Source organism: Dendropsophus ebraccatus, chromosome 11, assembly GCF_027789765.1.
Source record: "Dendropsophus ebraccatus isolate aDenEbr1 chromosome 11, aDenEbr1.pat, whole genome shotgun sequence".
NCBI lineage: Eukaryota > Metazoa > Chordata > Amphibia > Anura > Hylidae > Dendropsophus > Dendropsophus ebraccatus.
In genome coordinates this window covers 72,638,034-72,656,339 of record NC_091464.1, presented here as the reverse complement: position 1 = coordinate 72,656,339, position 18,306 = coordinate 72,638,034, and the positions used below count along the sequence as shown (strand labels likewise).

The window sequence follows — 18,306 nt, the reverse complement described above, 5'->3', positions numbered from 1 at the left end:
AATAGATAGGGGTAACAAGCTGAACAATACAAGATCAAAACACATTACATGAAGGCAAAAGACAGACTGGTACATGGGGGAAGAGGACCCTGCCCGCGAGGGCTCACAATCTATAGGGTATAGGGAGAGAAACAGGAGGTAAAGTGCAGCCATTTAAGTGTGATGCAGAGTTATTGTATGTTGTAGCCTAGTTTGAAGAGATGGGTTTTCAGGTTACTTTTGAAGGACTTGATGGTGGATGAGAGACGGATGTGTCGGGGTAGCGAGTTCCAGAGTATGGGGGAGGCTCGGGCAAAGTCTTGGAGGCGGTTGTGCGAGGTACGAACAAGGGGGGAGTACAAACGGAGGTCACTGGAGGATCGAAGGTTGCGTGAGGGACGGTAGCGGGATATCAGGTCAGAGATGTACGGAGGGGACAGGTTGTGGATTGCCTTGTATGTCACGGTCAACAATTTAAAGTGAATACGTTGGGCAATGGGGAGCCAGTGGAGGGATTGGCAGAGGGGAGAGGCTGAGGCAAAGCGAGGGGAAAGGTTGATTAGTCGGGCAACAGAGTTTAGGATAGACTGGTCGGGAGCAAGGGAGTTAGATGGAAGGCCAGAGAGGAGGATGTTACAGTAGTCCAAGCGGGAAATAATGAGAGCATGTACCAGCAGTTTGGTAGAGTCAGGGGTGAGAAAAGATCGGATTTTGGAAATGTTTTTGAGGTAAAGGCGGCAGGAGGTGGTCAGGGCTTGAATTTGGGGTTTAAAGGACAGGGCAGAGTCAAAGGTAACCCCGAGACAGCGGACTTGGGGGACAGGGGACAGAGTGCAGCCATTGATAGTGATTACTAAGAAGGAAAAATAGAACAGCGCTCCATAGCACAGATCAGGAGATATGAACGAGCGGTGAGAGGATAGTATATAAGACTCTCACCTGATGCGGTTGTGCAATGGGCTTAGACCGCTGCCACTCCCAGGTAAACCATCCAAGATGGGTATTTCAAAGCAAGATAAACGACCTCCTCTCCAAACCAGGGTAAGTATGGGCGCAGATCCAGATGGACATATGAAGTTAATTAAAATAAATTTATTGTATAAAAACATTCATGGCGACACAACACGTTTCCAAACCGAACTGGTTTCTTTCTCAAGTGTCATCTGTCTCACAACCCACTTTACCTACATATATATCCACTTTCTTGATGACGTCAGCATTTAGTGATAGGTTGAACACTTTAACCCAGTTTCTCTCTCTAGTATGGAGGTGTGTGTCTCTGGTAAATCCTCCACAAGCTTGAGGCGATCTTTTCTCACCCCTGACTCTACCAAACTGCTGGTACATGCTCTCATTATTTCCCGCTTGGACTACTGTAACATCCTCCTCTCTGGCCTTCCATCTAACTCCCTTGCTCCCGACCAGTCTATCCTAAACTCTGTTGCCCGACTAATCAACCTTTCCCCTCGCTTTGCCTCTGCCTCTCCCCTCTGCCAATCCCTCCACTGGCTTCTCATTGCCCAACGTATTCACTTTAAATTGTTGACCATGACGTACAAGGCAATCCACAACCCGTCCCCTCCTTACATCTCTGACCTGATATCCTGCTACCGTTCCTCACGCAACCTTCGATCCTCCAGTGACCTCCGTCTGCACTCCCCCCTTGTTCGTACCTCGCACAACCGCCTCCAAGACTTTGCCCGAGCCTCCCCCATACTCTGGAACTCGCTACCCCGACTCATCCGTCTCTCATCCACCATCAAGTCCTTTAAAAGTAACCTGAAAACCCATCTCTTCAAACAAGGCTACAACCTATAATTCTGCATCACACTTGACTGGCTGCACTTTACCTCCTGTTTCTCTCCCTATACCCTATAGATTGTGAGCCCTCGCGGGCAGGGTCCTCTTCCCCCATGTACCAGTCTGTCTTTTGCCTTCATGTAATGTGTTTTGATCTTGTATTGTTCAGCTTGTTACCCCTATCTATTGTATAGCGCTCTGGAATTAAGGGCGCTTTATAAATAAATAAATAATAATAAAAATCAGTGGACATAACCCTAAGCCGACCCCCAACCCTAACCCTAATACTAAACGCTCGGATTAGGGTCGGGGGTCAGGCAGGGTCTGATTTTGACTGATAGGAAGCCTGGAGTGGAGCAGCCAATGAAATCCGGCCGGGGCGGGGCTTGCCTGGGAGATGTGTGCGCGCACCCAGTGAGGTCCCTTTGCGGTATGGGATTTAGTCACTACCCTGCACTATTCACTCCTGCAGAAACAGATGGAAGGAAGCTCCAATATCCACAGTAACATGGGGGGATACAGGGAGGAGGACTGGTGTGTGTGGGGTCTGTATACAGGGGGAGAGGACTGGTGTGTGGGGTCTTTATACAGGGGGAGAGTACTGGTGTATGGGGTCTGTATACAGGGGGAGAGGACTGGTGTGTGGTGTCTGTATACAGGGGAGAGGACTGGTGTGTGGGATCTTTATGCAGGGGAGAGTACTGGTGTGTGGGGGGTCTGTATACAGGGGGAGAGGACTGGTGTGTGGGGGTCTGTATACAAGGGGAGAGGACTGGTGTGTGGGGTCTGTATACAGGGGGAGAGGACTGGTCTGTGTGGGGTCTGTATATAGGGGGAGAGGACTGGTCTGTGTGGGGTCTGTATACAGGGGGAGAGGACTGGTGTGTGTGTGTGTGGGGGGGATCTATATACAGGGGTAGAGGACTGGTGTGTGTGGGGTCTGTATACAGGGGGAGAGGACTGGTGTGTGGGGGGTCTGTATACAGGGGGAGAGGACTGGTGTGGGGGGTCTGTATACAGGGGGAGAGGACTGGTGTGTGTGTGGGGCCTGTATACAGGGGAGAGGACTGGTGTGTGGGGTCTGTATACAGGGGAGAGGACTGGTGTGTGTGTGTGTGTGTGGGGGTCTGTATATAGGGGAGAGGACTGGTGTGTGTGTGGGGGGGGGGCTGTATATAGGGGAGAGGACTGGTGTGTGTGTGTGTGTGGGGGGGGGGGGGGGGTCTGTATATAGGGGAGAGGACTGGTGTGTGTGTCGACTCCCCACACACCAGACCTTTCCCCCTGTATACAGTCCCTACACACCAGTCCACTCCCCTGTATACAGATCCCACACACCAGTCCTCTTCCCCTGTATACAGACCCCACACACACCAGTACTCTCCCCCTGTATACAGACCCCACACACCAGTCCTCTCCCTCTGTATACAGACCCTACTCACCAGTCCTCTCCCCTGTATACAGACACCACACACCAGTCCTCTCCCCTGTATACAGACCCCACACACCAGTCCTCTACCCTGTATACAGATCCCACACACCATTCCTCTCCCCTGTATACAGATCCCACACACCAGTCCTCCCCCATGTTACTGTGGACATTGCAGCTTCCTTCCCTCTCTTTCTGCAGGAGTGAATGGTGCAGCAGCTCACTGCTTCCTACTTCCTGCTTGTAAGGTCAACACAACTCCTTCCCTTCTGGTCGAAGCCCCGCCCCTCCTGCTGAGATCACACTGACTCCTCACTCCTGACCAAGTCAGAGATCAGATATCACTTCATTTTCTTACCTGAATACTGCAAGCTAGGGGCTGCCTGGCAATTGAAGTGAAAGTGAAACTAAAACTGAATGGGGACTACTAACTACTGACATTTCATAGATCAGATATTACACATTATTTAATCAGAAGTCAGGTATAAGTAGTCAGAGTCAGTAGTCAGAGTCAGTAATCAGAGTCAGTAGTCAGAGTCAGTAGTCAGAGTCAGTAATCAGAGTCAGTTATCAGAGTCAGTTATCAGAGTCAGTAATCAGTCAGTAGTCAGAGTCAGTAATCAGAGTGAGTAGTCAGTAATCAGAGTCAGTAATCAGAGTGAGTAGTCAGTAATCAGAGTCAGTAATCAGAGTGAGTAGTCAGTAGTCAGAGTCAGTAATCAGAGTCAGTAATCAGAGTAGTCAGTCAGTAATCAGTCAGTAATCAGAGTCAGTAATCAGAGTCAGTAGTCAGTAATCAGAGTCAGTAATCAGAGTCAGTAGTCAGAGTCAGTAATCAGAGTCAGTAGTCAGTAATCAGAGTCAGTAATCAGAGTCAGTAATCAGAGTCAGTAATCAGAGTCAGTAGTCAGTAGTCAGTAATCAGAGTTAGTAATCAGAGTGAGTAGTCAGAGTCATTAATCAGAGTCAGTAATCAGAGTCAGTTATCAAAATCAGTAGTCACTTTTGTGTCAAAATGATTCTTGACTTTGACTTCTGACTATGTCCTAATATGGACACTGTAATAATGGTTCCTGACCACACCCGAAGCCACATTCATCTGAATGGGACAGGTTCTATCTATAATGTTCTGTGTTCCATGGGGATTGCTGTAAAGCATATATTTAAATGACATAAAAAGTAGCTTAGGCAAGATAACAGCCACATAATAGTATAAAATAATTGCAATAGAAACAGATTAGAAAAATATAATTTAGTACCTGGCTGATTAGTTAAAAAAAAAACTAGGTGATAAATTCCCTTTAAGGCTATGTTCACACTGCGTATGACTCCGTACGTAGTGCGAACCGCGAATATACGCACGTAGTTTTGAGATTGATGCGTTCGCTTGAAAGTATACGATATACGGCTGCATAATGCACACTACGTATGAGCTTACGGCCGGATCGCATGCGGCGCCGTGAAAAATGAACAAGACCATTGTTTGAGGACGGAAATGTTGAAACTCACGGCCGTGGATTTCCATGCGGTCCCGTACGGAGTACTTATTTCAGCCAAATTGAACTTGATTTTTCGATCCAAAAGGTTCTGTGTGGTTTACGGGGCTGGGCGAAGATTTCCAAGTAAATGACCTGCCTCAGATCGCTTCGAAACAAGCTATGGAAGCATAACTCTACTATGGGCGTATGTTCGTGGTTCGGACGCATCCGGCCGCATGTCTATTTTTCCCACGCCCGTAGTTTCAGCCGCACATGTACGGTGGCGTACGATCTACGGACGGAATAATCCGCAGTGTGAACATAGCCTAACACTGTATATGTAATGTCTATACCCACCCAAGGACAGCAAAAAGAAAATTAACCCAATACAATGATCCCCAATGTGAAGAGTATTTTAGAGAACACGGGGAGAAGTTTTGCTGAGTTATCAGAGTGATTAGTCTTTGAACTATAGGACGGTAATGAAACCTGTGATTGATTCACATTGTAAATAATAATCGTCCTGATAGTCCAGATATTAATTCCAACTCATGAAACATTCAGAGTGATATCTGCAGTAATCCACTCAGCGTTTTTCTATCATTAATCACACATTTTATGCTGTGCAAACAGGTTAAAACTTGAAGAGATTTCTGTTAGATTCATCCAGTTAAAAATTTCTTAACAGGACTTCATTTATGACCTAACCAAACACTCATGGTGCGTTTACACAGAGAGATTTAGCTGAAAGATTTTTGAAGCCAAAGCCAGGAATGGATTTCAAAAGAGGAGAAATCTCAGTCTTTCCTTTATGGCCAGTCCCCTGTTTTTAGTCTGTTTCTGGCTTTGGCTTCAAAGATCTGAGAGATAAATCTGTGTGTGGGTTCACACACAGTATATTTCAGGCAGTATTTGGTCCTCATGTCAGGTCCTTATGGCAACCAAAACCAGGAGTGGATTGTATGCACAGAAAGGATCTGTTCACATAATGTAATTGAGTGGATGGACGTCATTTAATGGCAAATTTTTGCTGTTATCTTAAAGGGGTTGTCCGGCGCTAAAAAATTATTCACAGAATAACACACATTACAAAGTTATACAACTTTGTAATGTGTGTTATGTGTGTGAATGGCCCCTTCCCCGTGTCCCACCACCCCCACCCGTGTACCCGGAAGTGTGGTGCGCTATACTCACATGTCATGTGCCGACCACGGTCTCCGATCCTCAGCAGTGACGTCTTCTTCGGGCGGACGGCGGATCTTCCCGAGTGCCGGCCGCCCTCTGCAGCGTCATCCGAAGCTCAGCCGCGATTGGCTGAGCATAACTGTGCTCAGCCAATCGCAGCTGAGCAGCTGATGACGTGGCCGTGTCAGATCTTCCCGAGTGCCGGCCGCCCGAAGAAGATGTCACTGCTGAGGATCGGAGACCGTGGTCGGCACGTGACAGGTATGTATAGCGCACCACACTTCCGGGTACACGGTGGTGGGACACGGGGAAGGGGGCCATTCACAGACATAACATACATTACAAAGTTGTATAACTTTGTAATGTGTGTTATTCTGTGAATAATTTTTTAGCGCCGGACAACCCCTTTAAAACAACGGCTGTTCTAGTGAAATAATGGCAGTTATTTACTGTTATATGGCAGCCATCCACTCAATTTCAACATTGTGTGAACATAGCTTTCTGTGTTTTTAATCCACTCCTGGTTTTGTTTGGCATGATAACCTGACATGAGGACCAAATACTGCCTGAAATATACTGTGTGTGAACCCAGCCTTGGGTTCATTCACACGTACAGGAGGTGTGAAGGTCTATGGGCTACATACTGTATCTGCAGCAGAATTTTCATTCCACTGCAGATATGGAACCCAGCTCCTGCTCGATGCCGCAGCTGTGTGTGAGGCTCTCATTGGTCCCCATCAGCCAATCAGTACTGCCATGCACCGGCATGGGGGTGAGGGGAGCCAGGAGCCTGACACACAGCCGCGGTGCCGAGCAGGTAATATATACTCCGGGCTGGCGGCTGCGGGCAGTTAAAGGGGCCGGGTCACATACTGGCAGAGGAATGAAAATTCCACTGCGGTTATGTGACCCATTCAACTTCACACTACCAGGGTCCGCAGCGGATTTTGCTGCAAACTCGCATCGTGAAATCCGCTGTGGATCTGGTATGTGTGAATCTACCCTAAGGGAAGGGCCGCCATCAGGAATTTCGGGGCCCCATACAACCAAAGTGTCTGGGCCCCCCACATTAATAAAAAAAAAATTGTGTGTTTGCCCCACGCCTTGCTGGGAGGTATAATTTGGTTCAGATCAATTCTAGAGAACTGGCTCATATACCCCATTTTCTCCAGTGGCTTAAAATGTAACCTCTGTTATACCGTTATAAAATTGTAGAAACTAAATGTGAACAAGGTGCAATTCAAATAGACACTTACTTGTATAGCTGCCTCTTGTGCTCTGTATGCAGTGCATTATATTCACCCTTGCAACGTACAATTTATAGCGTGTCTACAAGCCCAGCGGGGCTCATTATGATGGAGACTAAAACTTATACAAGAGTGAGGTAGGGGTTCCCCTGTATTCAGAATGCTGTTGAGTACTAGGCAATGGGGTTATTGAATTTCAAGGGTCTGGGGGGCTGTTTGATTTGTATATGTTCACCAATATCCCCCCCCCCCCCCCCCCCCGGTATGCTCACTAACATAGAATATGTTGATAAGGCTAATATAATGAGGCTGTTCCATGTTGGTGAGCATATACAAATCCCCCCCCCCCCAGGCAGACTAGTTTAGCTCGCCCAAGACAGTGATAGCGAATACATGGCGGTGAGAACGCTTTCTAGGAGATCCTGTTTGCGCAGCAGAGGTGTCTTTATTCTGCTCTGCATAGACCCTCGAAATTCAATAATCCCAGACGGGGCATTGCCTAGCACTCAACAGCATTCTGAATACAGGGGAACCCCTACCCCACTCTTGTATAAGTTTTAGTCTCCATCATAATGAGCCCCGCTGGGCTTGTAGACGCGCTATAAATTGTACGTTGCAAGGGTGAATATAACGCACTGCATACAGAGCCCAAGAGACAGCTATACAAGTAAGTGTCTATTTGAATTGCACCTTGTTCACATTTAGGTTCTACAATTTTATAACTGTATAACAGAGGTTACATTTTAAGCCACTGGGGAAAATGGGATATATGAGACAGTTCTCTAGAATTGATCTCACACACAGACACCAGCACACATGTATACAGACACCAGCACACATGTATACAGACATACAGACACCAGCACACATGTATACACACATACAGACACCAGCACACATGTATACAGACATACAGACACCAGCACACCAGGGCACAATGAAGTTTGAACTTCTGCAACCTGGAGAAATCACCTGATATCACCTGCAGTCCTATGTAACACCACATTAACACAGTGGTATCTCTGAGTACAGATAATGTAGTAGATTTCACCTGCAGTCCTATGTAACAGCACAGATAACACAGTGATATCTCTGAGTATAGATCATGTAGATGTCACCTGCAGTCCTATGTAACAGCACAGATAACACAGTGATATCCCTCTGAGTACAGATAATGTAGATGTCACCTGCAGTCCTATGTAACAGCACAGATAACACAGTGATATCCCTCTGAGTACAGATAATGTAGATGTTATCTGCAGTCCTATGTAACACCACAGATAACACAGTGATATGTCTGAGTACAGATAATGTAGTAGCTGTCACCTCGGGGCGCCCCTACTAAATGATGTTCTACAAAATAAGAAAAGTGTCATACAGGGACTCACAGGTGACGTCTTCTTTGATCTGAGGCGTCACTTTCCCTTTTCCTCTCCATCCGGCCCAGACCTCCATGATGATTCCTTCCAGATACGTTTCATCCCCTTAGAACCTGCGAGACAAACAATTTAGGCTCCGCACATTTCTAGCAACTTCCTTCCCTTTCTCCCCCCTGTAGGCTCCCATAGTAACTGCGCTGTGTGGGATGCCCCCTGTATGTAGGATCCCCTGCTGTGCCCCCTGTATGTAGGATTCCCTGCTGTGCCCCCATGAGCTAATAATGCCCCTAGAGGTGGACCCCATGAACTAATAATGCCCCCAGAGGTACCCCCATGCACTAATAATGCCCCCAGAGGTGCCCCCATATACTAATAATGCCCCCAGAGGTGCCCCCATGAGCTAATAATGCCCCCAGAGGTGCCCCCATATACTAATAATGCCCCCAGAGGTGCCCCCATATACTAATAATGCCCCCAGAGGTGCCCCCATGAGCTAATAATGCCCCCAGAGGTGCCCCCATATACTAATAATGCCCCAGAGGTGCCCCCATGAGCTAATAATGCCCCCAGAGGTGCCCCCATATACTAATAATGCCCCCAGAGGTGCCCCCATGAGCTAATAATGCCCCCAGAGGTGCCCCATATACTAATAATGCCCCCAGAGGTGCCCCCATGAACTAATAATGCCCCCATATACTAATAATGCCCCGGAGGTGCCCCCATGAACTAATAATGCCCCCAGAGGTGCCCCCATATACTAATAATGCCCCCAGAGGTGCCCCCATATACTAATAATGCCCCCAGAGGTGCCCCAATACACTTATAATGCCCCCAGAGGTGCCCCCATGAACTAATAATGCCCCCAGAGGTGCCCCCATATACTAATAATGCCCCCATATACTAATAATGCCCCCATATACTAATAATGCCCCCAGAGGTGCCCCCATGAACTAATAATGCCCCCATATACTAATAATGCCCCGGAGGTGCCCCCATGAACTAATAATGCCCCCAGAGGTGCCCCCATATACTAATAATGCCCCCAGAGGTGCCCCCATATACTAATAATGCCCCCAGAGGTGCCCCAATACACTTATAATGCCCCCAGAGGTGCCCCCATGAACTAATAATGCCCCCAGAGGTGCCCCCATATACTAATAATGCCCCCATATACTAATAATGCCCCCATATACTAATAATGCCCCCAGAGGTGCCCCCATACACTAATAATGCCCCCAGAGGTGCCCCCATACACTAATAATGCCCCCAGAGGTGCCCCCATACACTAATAATGCCCCCAGAGGTGCCCCCATACACTAATAATGCCCCCAGAGGTGCCCCCATATACTAATATTGCCCCCAGAGGTGCCCCCTTACACTAATAATGCCCCCAGAGGTGCCCCCATATACTAATAATGCCCCCAGAGGTGCCCCCATACACTAATAATGCCCCCAGAGGTGCCCCCATATACTAATAATGCCCCCAGAGGTGCCCCCATATACTAATAATGCCCCCAGAGGTGCCCCTACAAAAACAAACATCCTACTCACCTAATCCGCGCTGTGCAGGCAGCAGCTCTTCCTCCTCTTCTTCGGGCTCCATCTTGCGAGCCGCAGGGACGGGACTTCCGGCAGGCGTGATGACGTCACATCATCACGCCTGCCGGAGAGGTCACGGCCCCGCCTCCCATAGGCTGTTGGCATGAAGTGGCATGAAATGTCTCTTAGGGTCCGGGCCCCATATGGCAGTACCACTTGTACTGCCCTATCGGCGGCCCTGCCTAAGGGGGAGATTTATCAAACATGGTGTAAAGTGAAACTGGCTCAGTTGCCCCTAGCAACCAATCAGATTCCGCCTTTCATTCCTCACAGACTCTTTGGAAAATGAAAGGTGGAATCTGATTGGTTGCTAGGGGCAACTGAGCCAGTTTCACTTGTATACCATGTTTGATAAATCCCCCCCTAACAGCAGGGCTGCTTCTGCCATTAGGCAGAATGAGGGTTCCACCTCAGGTGGCAGATTCTTGGGTCCTGTAGGGGGTGGCACAATCCTGCCCTCTCATTTCAGCTAAGTCTCTGCTGGGAATGCTGGCTCCTCCCTCCCCCACAACACATGTTGGGCAGGGGGTGGGGGTGGGGAAACACAGGTGGGAGCCATGATGGATCGGCCCCCTCTCTGCTGCTGACAGCTACTGGCACTGTAGGGGCTGCATGAGAAGCACACAGAAGACATCTATATACAGCATACAGAAGACATCTATATACAGCATACAGAAGACATCTATATACAGCATACAGAAGACATCTATATACAGCATACAGAAGACATCTATATACAGCATACAGAAAACATCTATATACAGCATACAGAAGACATCTATATACAGCATACAGAAGACATCTATATACAGCATACAGAAGACATCTATATACAGCATACAGAAGACATCTATATACAGCATACAGAAGACATCTATATACAGCATACAGAAGACATCTATATACAGCATACAGAAGACATCTATATACAGCATACAGAAGACATGTATATACAGCATACAGAAGACATCTATATACAGCATACAGAAGACATCTATATACAGCATACAGAAGACATCTATATACAGCATACAGAAGACCTCTATATACAGCATACAGAAGACCTCTATATACAGCATACAGAAAACATCTATACACAGTATACAGAAGACATCTACAGTATATACAGCATACAAAAGACATCTGTATATAGCATACAGAAAACATCTATTTATAGCATACAGAAGATAGCCTACAGAGAGGAGGGAATAGTGACAGGGTAGAGGTGGGAAACAAGTGTAGCATATGTGAGATGAGAGAACAGTATCTGGGGTGGCAGTGTATAGGGAGCTTATTATATGTGGCAGCATACAGGGGCGGTCTTGGCATTTCTGGGGCCCCAAGCGAAGTTATGTCTGGGCCCCCCCCCCCCCCCTCGACACGCGTTCCAAAACAATAGACCGCTGTGTGTTGCCCCAGTAGTATATACCCCTTGTGCGCTACCGCCAGTAATATATACTCCTTGTGTGCTGCCCCCAATAGTATATACCGCTTGTGTCCTGCCCCCAGTAGTATATACCCCTTGTTTGCTTCCCCCAGTAGTATATAAACCCCTGTGTGTTCCCCCAGTTATATATAGCCCCCCCGTGTGCTCCCCCAGAAGTATATAGACCTCCTGTGTGATGCCCCAGTTGTATATAGACCCCCTGTGTGCTGCCCCCAGTTGTATATACCCCCCTGTTTGCTCCCCCACTGTATATAGGCCCCCTGTGTGCTCCCTCAGGGGTATTTAGCCCCCTGTGTGCTCCCCCACTTGGATATAGACCTCCTGTGTGCTCCCCCACTTGGATATAGACCCCTGTGTGCTCCTCCAGTAGTATATAAACCCCCTGTGTGGTTCCCCCAGTAGTATATAGACCCCCTGTGTGCCTCGCCAGTATTATATAGACCCCTTGTGTGCTGCCCCAGTTGTATACACACCCCTGTGTGCTCCCCCAGTTATATATAGACCACCTGTGTGCCTCACAAGTAGTATATAGACCCCCTGTATGTTCCCCCAGTAGTATATAGCCCCCCTGTCTGCTCTCCCACTTGGATATAGACCTCCTGTGTGCTCTCCAAGTTGTAAATAGGCCCCATTCTGCTGCCCCAAGTAGTATATAGACCCCCTGTGTGCTGCCCCCAGTAGTATATAGACCCCTCTGTGAAGCCCCAGTAGTCTATAGCCCCCCTGTGTGCTCCCCCTGTTATATAGCCCCCCTGTGTGCTCCCCCTATTTATATAGACCCCCGATGTGCGCTCCCTCAGTTAAACAGACCCCTGTGTGCTCCCCCTCCCATATAGTATATAACACAATAAAACAAACACTTATACTCACCTGTTACCTGGGTCCGGGCGTCTCCTCTTCTCTTCACTCTTGTGGCCGCAGGAAGGGTTTTCCCTGCGATCCCAAGAGGCCGCACTCCCCTTGTCCTGGCGCCGATGCTCCAGTGATGTCACTGGAGCGCCGGCACCACAAGGACAAAGCTGCCACTTGTGACCGCAGGGAAAACCCTTCCTGCAGCCACAAGAGTGACTGACAGGAAGGGAGCCAATGTCTCCCGCCCTGCCAGTGCTGCTGCATGTAACTATGAGCGCTCATTACGAGTGCTCATAGTTACAGTTCAGATGGCAGGAGCGAGCGGGGCAGCGGCCCTGTCCAGCGGTTTTGAGCACAAGAGCGGGGCGTGGGGGCCCCCCTGGATATTGGGGGCCCCAAGCGATCGCTTGGGGTGCTTGGTGCCAAAGACCGCCACTGGCAGCATATGTGCAGTGGGGGCATGGTAGCACAATATGGCAGATGGGACCTATGGGAGCAGTATATATGAGATCAGTGTATGGGGGATCCCATAGGGAGCAGTATATGATGGAGAGGGGATCCCTGATGCTAACAGTGTTATTGGGTCATTAAGCCTGGCACTATTAGGGGGTCTCTCTCTGCCATCACCTCAAAGTTACCAAGGATGGGTTCACACTACGTTTTTGCAATCCATTTTTGCAATCCGTGGAATCCATGGAAGGCAGCTGAGGGCCCCCTGATCTCCTGATCATAAGGAGAGGCTGAACAGGAGGCCCACCTCCAGCACAGGGCCCTTCAAAGGGGGGCGGGCCCACCGGGGGATCCCCCAGCTCCCCGGTGGTCCAGTCCGGCCCTGACTACATCTATTAGGCTGGGTTCACACTACGTTTTTGCAATCCGTTTTTTGATGCATTTGTGTGCATCCGTTTTAATCCATTTTTCCATTGACTTCAATTATAAAAAAAGTTTTTGTTTTTTTTCCCTAACGTACACAAAAACGTAGTCAACCTCATTTTTGTGTCCATTAAAAAAACGGATACGTTTTGATTAGTTTTTTTTATAATGGAAGTCAATAGAAATACAAATCAAAACAGATGCACGCAAATGCATCAGTTGTTTTCATCAGTTTTTCATCCGTAAAAAAAACGGATTGCAAAAACGTAGTGTGAACCCAGCCTAATAGATGTAGTCAGGGCCGGACTGGACCACCGGGGAGCTGGGGGATCCCCCGGTGGGCCCGCCCCCCTTTGAAGGGCCCTGTGCTGGAGGTGGGCCTCCTGTTCAGCCTCTCCTTATGATCAGGAGATCAGGGGGCCCTCAGCTGCCTTCCATGGTGCTCTAGTGATTAAAGAACGGCAGCAGGGCCCCTTCTTTTACTCCACCACTGTAAAGTCATGGACCCCCCTCCCCCTGCACTGTAAGTGGTACAGTCCGTCCTAATCAGCTCCTGATTGGCTCTCTTCCTGCCTGTCACTAGAGGCTCCCTCCTCCCTGCAGTAAACAAACCCTAGTGTGGCAGCAGGAACATGCTGAAAGCTGCACAGAGAAGCCACAGCAGCCCCCTCCATCCCCCTTCCCCCTGCAGTCATGTCTCCCCCCTCCTGCTGCTTTGTGCTGTCGGTGCGAGGAGAAGAGGGAGAGGCTGCAGGCTGCACAGAAGATGATGGTGGAGATGAAGACTAATGGAGGCCCTGAAACTTCCTGCATAAAGCAGTCAGTGTGTCAGTAAGTGCATAAGTAGGTCAGTGTGTGTGAGTGTCTGTTTATTTGTGTATCCTTGTCATCTGTGTGTGTGTAATGTGGCTATCTGTGTGTGTAGTGTGGCTGTGTGTGTACAGTATGTGTAGTGTGGCTGTGTGTGTAGTGTGGCTATCTGCGTGTGCAGTGTGGCTATCTGCGTGTGCAGTGTGGCTATCTGTGTGTGCAGTGTGGCTATCTGTGTGTGCAGTGTGGCTATCTGTGTGCAGTGTGGCTATCTGCGTGTGCAGTGTGGCTATCTGTGTGTGTAGTGGGGCTATCTGTGTGTGTAGTGGGGCTGTGTGTGTAATGTGGCTGTGTGTGTGGTGTGACTGTGTGTAGTGTGACTCTGTGTAGTGTGGCTATCTGTGTGTGTAGTGTGGCTATTTGTGTGTGACTATCTGTGTGTGTAGTGTGACTGTGTGTGTAGTGTGACTGTGTATGTAGTGTGGCTATCTGTGTGTGGTGTGGCTATCTGTGTGTAGTGTGGCTGTGTGTGTGTCTGTAGTGTGGCTGTGTGTGTGTGTGTGTGTGTGTAGTGTGGTTATCTGTGTGTGTGTGTGTAGTGTGGTTATCTGTGTGTGTTTGTGTGTGTGTGTGTGTGTGTGTGTGTGTGTGTGTGTGTGTGTGTGTGTGTGTGTGTGTGTGTGCACACCTATTATGTATATAGGGGGACCTGGTGTAAAGTGAAACTGTCTCAGTCGCCCCCAGCAACCAGATTCCATCTTTCATTTTCCAAAGAGTCTGTGAGGTGGAATCTGATTGGTTGCTAGGGGCGACTGAGCCAGTTTCACTTTACACTATGTTTGATAAATCTCCCCATAGTGTATATTATATAATGTAGTTCTATAGATGTTTATAGAGAGACTCTAATGGCCTGCAGCTCTCTAGAAGTTTCCTATAGATGTTATTATAGATGTATGCAGTGTGCATGTAGACTGTACAGATAAGCGTATAGACTGTATGTAGTAACACATAGATGAGAGAGAGTGTATATACTCTATATACTTCTATGTAGGGTCTATACCTGCACTCTGCATACATTTATAATAAACCAGAAACCTTCAGTTTAAATAGCATCGGTCTGCTGCTGCTCCTATTCCACGGGGCGACGGCAGCAGATCGCTGCTATATTTGTCATTTGTCAACATGTTGAAAGACAAACGACTGCAACCATCAGGTGACATGGTTCATGTCGGCTGATCATTGTCTTCTATTACACAAGACGATTGTCGGCCGTAACAGCCGATATTGGACAAATACAATAATCGTTCTTTGCAATAGGGCCTTAAGAGCCGAGTAGTGCCCTTAAAGTATGTGTCTGTGTGTGATTAGATGTATGTATGGAAGGTATATGTGTGTGTGTGTGTGTGTGTGTGTGTGTGTATCTGTGTATGATTAGATGTATGTATGGAAGGTGTGTGTGTATCTGTGTGTATCTCAGTATATGTGCATGTGTACAATGTCAGATTATTCCTTAATCCAAATGTACATAAATCAGATTTATGTAAAAGAATTAGCACACTGTACTAACATGAGAGGTTTGGCATCGGTTATGTACAGTATATGTATGTAGGGTGGGCCCCTAGAATCAATTTCCCTGGTGGGCCCAAGGTACCCCAGTCCGACACTGGATGTAGTGTACACTTATGGTATACAATTCAATATGTGATATTCACTTCCGGTACTGCTGCTTCATAGTTCTGCATGCAATATGTTCACTGATTGTATATAGTTTTTTGTTTGTTTGTTTTTTTTGGAGCGGAGGAGGAGTTTCCAGAATCGGCCTAAGAGCATGTTCACACTGATAAAAACCATGCTGTAAATAACACCACAAAATCAACTCTGAATTTGCCATGTAGATGTTGTAGTAATAATAATAATAATGATAATAATGATAATAATAATAATATATGCCTATTTCAAAGCTCACATTGATATCAATAGGAGCTTCCTTGGGGCAATGCTTAGAAAAGTAGACAAGCTCTAAAGGTATTGTGTGAAAATTTTGCAGCTTTTTACTTAAAGGCTATGTTCACACAACATAAGGTTTGTATAAATCACGGCCGTTGTTGCAAATTGCGACAACGGACGTGATTTCCACAAACCATACGTTGTCTGTGAATAAACACATAGTATACGCTTTCATCCGGTCGCATGAGAAACTGACATGTCATTGAATAGCAGCCATAGAGAACCTGCCAGTTCGCACAATAGAGCATGCTGCTCCGGCCACACGCTCCTTCATGTGCAGTGGTGAATTCGGATGCGGGCGCACCTGGCCAGGTCACAGAACAGCCCGTGTTACGCGATGTCTGAATATGGTCTAAAGAGGTATTCCTATCTCATAGTTATACTTGTAGCACTTTTCAAGTAAAATATTTTTATTTTTGCAAATACTTTCATTTAGCAAACTTTCCTTCTTCACCTGATATGCTGCTCTTTTCCTTCCATTATTGGCAGTCCATGGTCTTGGTTACCAAACACCATTCTGCTCTGGTCTGACTATGGTATGTACTATATCACTATACATACTGTATACAATATATCTATATGCCAACCAGATGTTCACATTGGTTGAGAAAGTGCAGCATATCAGGAGAAGGAGGCAAATACTAATGTATTTTCAAAAATATTTACCTGACGGGTCCTACAAGAACAACTGTGTTAGTTGAGAAATCTCATCCATATGCTGTAGGGAAAAAATCTATTTTTTAAACCCACATTGACTTCTAATGTAAATTGACTACAGCAAATCCACATCAAAGTACACCCAAATCCATACAATTTAGTGGACATTTGCTGTTCTGGATTTACCTGCAGAAATGCTATGGGTGTTACGCCACACGGTGTGAACATACAGTACCCTTAAAGTGGTGGCCATCAGAAGCAAATCTTGGAGAGAACTGATCATAATTACTGTTTATTGAATTAGGGTGTACCTCCAGTGAAGGGCGTCAGTTGTGTAAATTTAGTAATTTAATAATTCTTTTAATATGCATCTATTTTGATTCTGGTACCAGAATAGGTTTCCAAACGCCCATTTCCCCTATTACATACAGCTTTACTTCATGAGAAAAGCTTCACTGTGCCTCTTTAGCTCCTACCTCCATCCAGAGGGACACCCAGTGTAAAATAAGTGCCTCACTGGGTCTCACTCTGAAGGTAAGAAGTGAACTATGGAGAAGCAGCGGAAGGCTGTTATTATAAGGTATACCTCTATGTGATAGGGAGAACTGACACTTACAAATGTATCCCATCATCCAAAGTTAACCCTTTAAGGATGGGCCAATTTTCGCTTTTTCCTCCTTGTGTTTAAAAGGCCATAGCACTTGAATTTTTCCACCTAGAAACCCACATGAGCCCTTATTTTTTTGCATCACTAATTGTACTTTGCAATGGCAGGCTGAATTTTTGCATAAAGTATACTGCGAAACCAGAAAAAAATTCAAAGTGTGGTGAAATTTTATTTTATTTTTTTACACATATACTAGAAGCCCCCCTAGGGGACTTCTAGTATATACACTGTGGTCTCTCATTGAGATATTTGCTGTATAGATATACAGCAAAGATCAATGAGATCGGCACTCGTTTGCTTTCGGATGCTGCAGCCGAAAACAAACAAGTGCCGAGCCGGGGTCGGTGCCATCTTGGAGCGGACCCCAGCCAAATGCAGACACGGAGATCGCTCCTCTGGGACAACGTCCCAGAGGAGCGATCTCCCCCACTAGACACCAGGGAACGGCTGCCTCCGGTAATCGGAGGCAGCTGTCAACTTTGACAGCTGCCTCCGATTACTTGATTAGCGGGCACGGCGATCAGACAGTGCCCGCTAATAGCCGCGGTCCCGGGCTACATGCGGGATCGCGGCGGTTCAGAGCGGGGTCACCGCGCGGCCCCGCTCTGAACACCTACTGGGGACATATGACGTACGGGTACGTCATATGTCCTTAATTAAAGGGATTTTCTTTTCTTTCAAATCAAATGGTGTCAGAAAGTTATATAGATTTGTAAATTACTTCTATTAGAAAATCTCAAGTCTTCCCATACTTATCATCTGCTGTATGTCCTGCAGGACATTTTCAGTCCGACACAGTGCTCTCTGCTGACATCTCTGGCCGAGACAGGAACTGTCCAGAGGAGGAGAGGTTTTCTATGAAGATTCATAAAGAACTGAGACAGTCTCGACCAGAGA

The 18,306-nt window shown here is 47.2% G+C and overlaps 1 protein-coding gene across 2 annotated transcripts in view; it reads left to right on the top strand.

Annotated features, from left to right (window-relative positions):
* Nucleotides 1-18,306, top strand: part of TMPRSS15 (transmembrane serine protease 15) — a 302,887-nt gene that overhangs the window by 36,150 nt on the left and 248,431 nt on the right. The window contains exon 1 of one of the 2 annotated variants that reach the window (XM_069945652.1): nucleotides 13,906-14,099. The exons of the other annotated variant lie outside the window; for it this stretch is intronic. The gene's annotated coding sequence lies outside the window, so the exon portion shown is untranslated. Of the gene's footprint in view, nucleotides 1-13,905; nucleotides 14,100-18,306 lie in introns of those variants that run through there. 2 annotated transcript variants of the gene reach the window in all.